We start from the raw sequence: 9,360 nt of genomic DNA on the forward strand, positions 1-9,360 counted from the left end.
AAATCAAAGTATATTCATTTTTAGGTACATTTTTATAGTTTCCACTTACCTTAATTTTATTTCCATTGCATGACTTGCATTTTAAATAGACTTTCAAAATAATAAACCTAATACCACTATAAAATATGGTATAATTTGTCAGGTATACACGCTCTAATAAATCTCACTTGTAAATAAATAAATCAAGACTGCAGAATTGCTTTACGAAAACGGGTGCAGTTTTAAAGCTAAAATAAAACTTTATGTGCAGTTATATCTTGTTGGTATATATTTAGTTGAGGCTGTTTAATATGTATGCTTTGATTTTTAGTAAATACATTATTTTTTAAGTGTCGTGCTTAAATATAAGTTAGTTATCAATGGCTTAATTTGAACTACATGTAGAAAAAATTTTAGTCCCGTACTGATTCTTCTTCTTTCATTCAATTATAACGTACGTAGATATGTACAGCGAATCTGCTTCAGCCCAAACTGTTTCTCGTTTCTTTTGCACTAGTAATTTCTGTCAATCCAATCATCATCATCATCATCATTCAATCTTCGTTTATCCACTGCTGGACATAGATCTCCCTCATAATTTTCCATCTATTTCGATCTTGTGCCTCTTGCATCCAATTCCTATGACAACGTTTTAGATCGTCAGTCCAACGTGTTGGTGGACGACCTCTGCTTCGGTAGGCATCATCTCTTGGTCTCCATTCCAGTATCCGCTCTGTCTATCTATTATCTGTCATTCGAGCCACGTGACCTGTCCAGTTCCATTTCAGTGTTGCTACTCTCTCTACTTCATCAGCCACTTCTGTTCTTTGTCGTAGCTGGCAATTTGGGATCTTGTCTCGTAGTGAAACGCCCAACATAGCACGCTTCATCGCCCTTTGACACATACGGATCTTTTAAACTGTTCTCCTTGTCATGGTCAACGTTTCCGCACCGTAAGTTAACACTGGCAAAACACACTGAATAAACGTTTTTCTTTTAAGGCATATTGGTATATCAGACGATTTTAAAATATGGTTCAGCTTGCCGAAGGCTGCTCAAGTCAGTCTTATACGACGGAGAAGCTCAACGGTTTGGTTATCTTTTCTATGCGAATCTCATGACCTAGGTACTTATAGGCCATTACCTGGTCTATGGATCTTGTTCATACGCATATATCTTCGCTGACTACAAGATTTGTCATCATTTGGGTTTTAGATATATTTATTTTCAATCCCCCTTCTAGCGAGGAAAGGTAGAGCTGATTTAAAAGTTCTTTGGCCTCATCTATCTCATCAGCTATTAGTACAATATCATCTGCAAACCTTAGATGACTAAGCTTTTCTCCGTTTATGTTTATGCCCTTGTCGGTCAGTTTTGCCCTTTTACATATATATTCCAAAAGCGTAGTGAACAGTTTCGGCGATATGGTGTCTCCCTGGCGTACTCCACGTTGTATCAGGAATTTCTGGGTTTGACGATCACCCACTCTAACACTGGCTATTGCGTTTTGGTATATGTGTTAAATTATATTGTCAATCCAATCATTTTTAACTAATTCCTTTCCTGCCATTGCTTCTTGGACATCAAAATTCTAAGTCTTTTTTGGCCTCGTTCGTTTCTTTCTTCCAACGGAAGCCCACTGCCACACTCTTTCCAGTCATCTAACCTTTTTTATTTTCTGGAATTGTCCATACCACATAAGCTGCTTCCTATTAATCGACACTTGATATGAAAAACATATTAACTCACTTTTGCTTAGTGTAGAGGAGAGCGATTAAAAAAATTGTCACCTTCTCTTTTTTTACTTCGTCAGCTTTAATATTTTTTGTAGTTTTCTTAATTCATATTTTATATAACTTTTTCGCCACTTTTCACTTTTACGTATCACATTAGGTCGAGTTACAATACCAAATTTCTTAAGAATTTTAGGCGAAGATCATTATATCTGGTTTATACAATGACATTTCAACAAAATATGTTTCTTTGATTAGGTGTATATAAATGGCAGCTAATGAGTAAACGTTTAATATTAGTTTTTTTATTGATTTTACCTTAAAACATGATTTAGTTAATAAAAGTTAATAACATAATATCTGTTAGATTTATTTATTAAAAAATCAGCACTTACAAATTATAAAACAGTTTATAATACTTAATTCATAAAAACAAAATTACCCCTAAAAACTTGTATTCAGAATCATCATCCGAATATTGTGTTTGTTGAGAGTGTGGAAAATTTAAGTAACAACAGCAATATGGCTCTGGTATAGCTTCACTAAATGAAAAAGCAAAAAGATCTGTATATTTTGAAGTTGTTATGGAAAGTAATTCATTATATGCTAAAGAATTTTGTAGTTTTCATAAATCTTGTATATTTTTTATTCAGGATTTGGTAGCCCTTTATCTCACATTTGGTTTGCATTTTAGGTTTATAAACGATTCTTTATATATTTTTATGTATTGTTCTTTCGGCCAGAAAAGGCGTTTATTTATGTCTATATCCGAATTCGGTATTTTGTTTAACCTTATCTAACTTAGTCTTTTTTAATTGTATGGTTTTCCCTTGACTTCAGTACACCTTATCATTGTATACCACTGTTGTGGAATATAAACCACTTGGTTTTTTTTTCTTCACTTGATATTGACATACATTGAATAACCCTTAGATTGCGAGTCACCCACCTCAAAAAACGATTCTGTAATAATAATATTTATGACCTTTGCTGCATAAATTTTAATTAGAAATATTATTCGAATTCGATTTTGTCCTCCACAATAATCTAAATAAAATATAAACTTTAATGCTCCGCCAGCAACATTTCTCTTAATAAAATCAAATATCAAAGTCCAATCTATTAAATATCAAATTCCAATATCAAAGATAGTAAAATTATACACTTTAAACTTCCTTTTAGAATAAAACAATGATATCTCTAATTGGGGCGTAGTTAATATTTTTGCAAATCAAAGCAGGCAGTTTCTGTTTTCTTAGAAACCTTTTTATCACGATTTTTGGCTTCACGTGCAACACATTTGTTTGCAATATGTAAAGCATATTCTTTTTCTATTTAGTCTTTTTCTGTTTTAGTGTCTGATTACAAGTAACACACTGATCTCTTTTCGGTGCAAAAAAAAACGATATTAAACTCAGTATTGAATATGTGTCTGTACTAGCTTTTGGTGGTTGGCTTATCGCATAGGGTTCTCTAAACTTCATTAATTATACAGTAAATACAATTTGGAAATGGGTAAAGACTCTTTAAAATACATCTTAGTTGTTCTTTTTCTTACGTAGGAAGATTCTTTTGCTGGAATAGAGATTATATGCGCAGGATTGGATTATTTATTATTTTTATCTACAGCATTTGCTCTGTTCATACGGCGACCATGCATATCTCCACCTTCCTAAATAGCAATTTGGATAGCTTAGTTAACCACATATCTAATAACCAGTGTCCAAAAATATTTTCTTACAAACTTGGAGTTCAGTTAAAGTTAAAATTGTTAAGCTGACAAGAAATAAGCATACTAAATAATAAGGTTATGTCTCTGGAAAGCAATAACACTAAGAATATATCCAGTGCTGTTTAGTATGAAGTCCAGTAATACATAGAAAAATCTTATAATCTTATGATTTACAATATTCCTGAATGAAATAAACCCATCTCAATGTATTAATTATAAAAGAAATAAAGTAATTAGGATTTTTAATAGATTTGGTTTTGAGCGACATGAAGCTACTATAAGTCGAGTTATATGAGTAGGCAAACCGCCATGTAATAATACGCCCATCAAAGTCATATGTAATTATGCCATAATTAAAACTAGCGCTTAAATATGGAGGTAAACTTGGAAGAACTACATTCAAAGATCTCCAAGGACCAGACAAAAATGTAACAAGATGCATACAAGGCTGATAAAAGAGAATTAATGAAAAAAACATCTGCTGGGGAGACTAACTTATTATTATTTACCTTAGTAGTATACCAACCATGGTAGTACCTAAAAAAATGAGTCTCTAACCCAGAAACTGTATACTACCAAAATATTGGTGGTCTACGTCCCAAACGTTTTGATATCCTAAAAAGTAGTTCATGATGCTCTGATGATATAATTATTTAAGCAGCCAAAAGTAACTTAAATAATAGCATCATCATCATTTAATCTTCGCTTATCTACTGCTGGACATAGATCTCCCTCATAATTTTCCATCTATTTCGATCTTACTGCCTCTTGCATCCAATTCCTATGACAATGTTTTAGATCGTCAGTCCAACGTGTTGGTGGACGACCTCTGCTTCGGTAGGCATCATCTCTTGGTCTCCATTCCAGTATCCGCTTTGTCCATCTATTATCTGTCATTCGAGCCACGTGACCTGCCCAGTTCCATTTCAGTGTTGCTACTCTCTCTAGTGCATCAGCCACTCCTGTTCTTTGTCGTAGCTGGCGATTTCGGATCTTATCTCGTAGTGAAACGCCCATCGCCCTTTGACACATACGGATCTTTTGAACTTTTCTCCTTGTCATGGTCAACGTTGTCGCACCGTAAGTTAACACTGGCAAAACACACTGATTAAACGTTTTTCTTTTAAGGCATATTGGTATATCAGACGATTTGAAAATATGGTTCAGCTTGCCGAAGGCTGTCCAAGTCAGTCTTATGCGATGGATAAGCTCAACGGTTTGGTTATCTTTTCCTATGCGAATCTCATGACCTAGGTATTTATAGGCCATTACCTGGTCGATGGATCTTGTTCCTACGCATATATCAGAATATCTTGTTCTACAAGATTTGTCATCATCTGGGTTTTAGATATATTTATTTTTAATCCCTCTTTTAGCGAGGAAAGGTAGAGCTGATTTAAAAGTTCTTTGGCCTAATCTATCCTATCAGCTATTAGTACAATATCATCTGCAAACCTTAGATGGCTAAGCTTTTCTCCGTTTATGTCTATGCCCTTGTCGGTCAGTTTTGCCCAGTTTTTGCAAATAATAGCATAATGGATAGTAAATAAAAGTATAAAGGTTGTATCATTTATATAAGTTTTATGTAAGTAATGGAAACAATAATACAAGTAAGAAATTAAGTAAAGGTGGAGTTCTAATATTTAATAATTACAATTTTCAATCTCAGTTTATTTCTATTATTGAAGATCGCATAAAACATCTTTATATTTTGTGCCAGGTCCAGGCGTCTCAATTTGCTATAGGGGATGTTTACAGTTCTTCTCAAAAGACTCGTGAGTCTTATATCCAACACTGCCACTCCATCACACGTAATAATACTCCATCAAAAATATTGTTCAGCTGTTTTCCTCAGTTAATATCCATATATTTGGTAACTACACTTTACCCAATTTTCCGAACGCTTTATGGTCTAAAGACAAGTGTGGTGTATTGGTTTATTGTCCAGAAAGAGATCCAGCTGTGAATGTTGCTCAAACACTTGGTTATTTAAAATTTTATCAATATAATTATATATAAAATGACAAAAATGGATTTGGTGAATGATATTTTTGGATTTACTTTTTTCCAGTGATGGAAAACTGAATGTTATAAAAGCGAGTAATCCTTTAAATTTAAGTCTACATCATATTGCATATGAATGAACACAATGTATAAATTAAATTTTTAAATTATTTTCTGCTTGTCGGGCAATAAAGAAAAATTTTCACATACTTTTACAAAGAAAAAAATCATCATCATCATTGGTGCTACAGCCCTATAAAAGAGCCTCGACCTTTCCAAGTCTATTACGCCAGTCAGTTCTATCCATTGCCAACTGTTGCCAGTTTGCTGTGACTATTTGTCTACTAAAGAAAAAAATAGAATTTTATAATTATATAACTGACTGTTATATTTAAAAATTAACTTTAAATTGTAATTTAAATGTATATCTATTATTAGTTTGAAGTAGTAAAAATGATAAAGGTACTTATAGATATAATTCCATAGGAAACGGCATTTAAAGGAAGATTATAAAAGCGGCATTTACAATTAAAAATCGACCTACTTCAAGATTTTTTTTTTTTCAAATTAATTGTTTTCAGAATAATAAATTGTTTTTCCTGTTAGCTCGGCTCTGTATAAATAAATAATAATATAAACTACAAAAACTTTTATTAATCTCAAAGAACCAAATCAAGGAAATCAACATACATAATATGTTCTTGTAGACAATGCTACTAACCTTTCTGTCTAGCACTGATTAATTTGTCCCGCGAATACATTATCTGGTTTTCGGTGCATTGTTAATGAAAATCCACAGTCCGAATTCACATTGTGTGTATATATTAATCGGGTATTAATACTTCGCCAAAATTCGTCGACGAATGAGTCATTTCCTCCCGACATAACCCTCCATTAATAATTCTCTCCCACTTTCGACTCTCTGCCGGCTCGAAAAGTTGGGGAAAATGTAGGGCACGAACTGGGCCCTAAATTTTGTTAGTAAAGAACTTTCATAGCATCGAGCCAATGTCTTACCGTTATTAAATTGAGCGACAGTGGTGTTCTTTATTGATTTCTAGATCTACACAACCAACCGAGCTAGTTCTTGTGAAAAATTATTTCATACTTTGTCGTCTGCGACTAAATGGGCTATTAAAACAAACTTTCTGGGTAAAAGTCACGAAAGAAACTGCGTTTGTTAAAAATAAATATACGAACCCATAACGATATTGGTTCTTATTTTTTTATCATACATTTATTTTCCTAATGGATGATTTTATCAACTTTAAGAGCTATTGTTCTGTTAGATAGATAGGTAGATGGATAGATAGATAGTTTATTTGACTATCATTTACACAAAGTTAGTAGCAAGTCAAAAGTACAAATTATAAATATAAAATATTACAAAAAATTAAACAATACATTAAAATTACAAACATTAAAAGGGTACAATAACAACAGCGTAATATAGTTAAATAGTTATTTATTGTACAAGACGATAAAATTGTAATTTATCTTCGATAATGCGATTTAATCTTCGTGTGCAATACAACATTTTTTTCTATAGCAAGACTTCAAGTTCAGGTAAAAAATAGAATTTCAAAGAAAATTGTAATTTTTAGCACAAAAATTGCAATTGTGTTGCTCCGTTGCTAGGGATATGAATTACTCTGTCAACAAATGTCATACAAATGTTACGTTTTGGTTTTTATGGCGTTATGTGTACAAAGTGAATAAATTGGAAATGGACGGAATATCATCTATTGCAGAATCTTACATTGAAAAGTCAATAAGCAATAAGATTGCTGTATCCAAGTGTATACTTGGCGGACCAGAAAATCAATCCAGTACCTTGAATCAAGTGTTTAAGCAAACGAGTACAAGTTGTGATGCTCCAAAAACAGATATTTCTAATAATGTTAATTGTAAAATTTCAGTTGTTTTTAATCCTTAATGTGTTTGAATTTGTAAATTTTATTGAATAAAAAAAAGTTAAAACATTTTATTTACTCTTGCTGTTAAAGTGTCACTTTATCTACCCTTGCGGTCAAAGTAATACTTTATCTACTCAAAACAGTTGTTATAGCAACACTTGAACATTAGCTATGGAAAAATTAATATTAAATTTAGTTATGTTGCAGCTTGGACATTTAATTATACATTCTCGTAATATTCATCCAGTGTATAAGGACACATTATCACTAGATACTCTTTAACTTGGTTTTTTAAAAGCTGTAGTTAAATTAATGTTTTTAAATTTTTGAGGAAGTTTATTATATAGTAGTAAACCACAGACAGCAGATGACTTCTTACTTATTTGTAAATATCGATAGGGTACTACAAACTGTCTCTTATTTCTTGTGTTGTGTGAGTGAATAGTGTAGTTATAGTAATAGTTAGGAATATTAAAAGAAATTACGATCGTGGGTAATTAAAAAATGACAAGAGAGAAAGAAAGTGAGTGAATCCTACTGTTACATAAAAAAGTTCTTTGATTCTTATGAATTAATATCAATAATTCCAAAATGTAAATTCCATACGCTGTTAATATATTTAAATCCCTAAATAAGCTTATACAAGACCAACTATACAGGACGCCGGCAGTACATCTCAAAATACGCTTTGGACCTTGCAAATGTCCTTTATACTAGAAGAGCCACTCCAGACAGTTATACCGTAACTCATTGTCGGTTGTACTTAAGCAAAATAAAAAAAGACGAAGATGGTGCAGACTAAGTCTTCTACCCAAATTTCTCACTTGATAACACTTAAAGTTGAGTTTTTTACACACATTCCAACAACGAGTCTTAAAAGATAAATGATCGGGCCCAATATTAAGCCCTGTAATACTCAATTCTTATTAACAATCGGACCAGATATTGAAATGTTAAAGTTATTTTTTACTTAAATTATTTGGTGTCGGTCTTTCAGATAGGGCACCTATCTACAACTGGAGATAACTCTACTAACACCATATCAATACAATCTATCGAGTAGTACGTCGTATTGCACACAATTAAAAGCACGACTGAGGTCACAACAAATGGCAGTTGGATTTCCACTGTTTGGAAAGTAGAAAATTTATTTCGAAATCCATGTTGATGTTTTGTGATAATTCGGTGGATATCAAAAAATAATAAAAGTTGATTTAGCATTGTATATTTAATAATCTTAGATACCGCAGATGGAACAGACAATGGTCGAAAATTTGACTTTAATTTAATATCACCTTGTTTTAATACCGGTAAAATAATAGAACTTTTTAGCATACTGGGAAAAACACCATAATTGAAATAAGCATTTATAATGTGAGCAAGTGGTGTCAAAATCTAAAACGCAATTCTCTTATCCACCTAGGCAAGTATAGGCAAGTGACAATTATTTGCAAATATCCACAAGGAAACTAAGTACCTGTAGCTGGTTGTATACTATGTATCACAAAAAATTTATTAAAAAATTCTTTATGAAAAGTATATAATTAAAACACCCAATCGGGCTATATCACAGAATGTTTTCGGAATCAATATTCCATCATCAGTGTATCCTAAAAGTAGATAACCACTTTAATTAAAGAAAACATGAAATTTAAAAATTTTGACCAAGGTTAATACAAAATGTGGTTAATACTTACTAAGTGTACATGTTTTGAGCCGCTAAATATTTGGGTAAAAACCTGTTAAAGGTTTTTAATTTGAATTTAAGTTACAATATTTAATCTTACAATCTATGATGTTTAAGTTACAATTGGAATTGATAACATGGTAAATAAGACTCCACTGGAGGTTGCTGGTCCTGAGACAAAGTGTCTACGAGGACTTGTTGATAGCAACTGATTGAAATGACAATAATGACATGTTAGGACGGAAGTCGGAACAAAGCAGTCAATGTAACTTGAGGTATTTGTCTAAAAAAGAGTAAAAAAGTACACTT

The sequence above is a fragment of the Diabrotica undecimpunctata genome, chromosome 2 (assembly GCF_040954645.1).
Source record: "Diabrotica undecimpunctata isolate CICGRU chromosome 2, icDiaUnde3, whole genome shotgun sequence".
In the NCBI taxonomy this organism is placed as follows: Eukaryota; Metazoa; Arthropoda; class Insecta; order Coleoptera; family Chrysomelidae; genus Diabrotica; species Diabrotica undecimpunctata.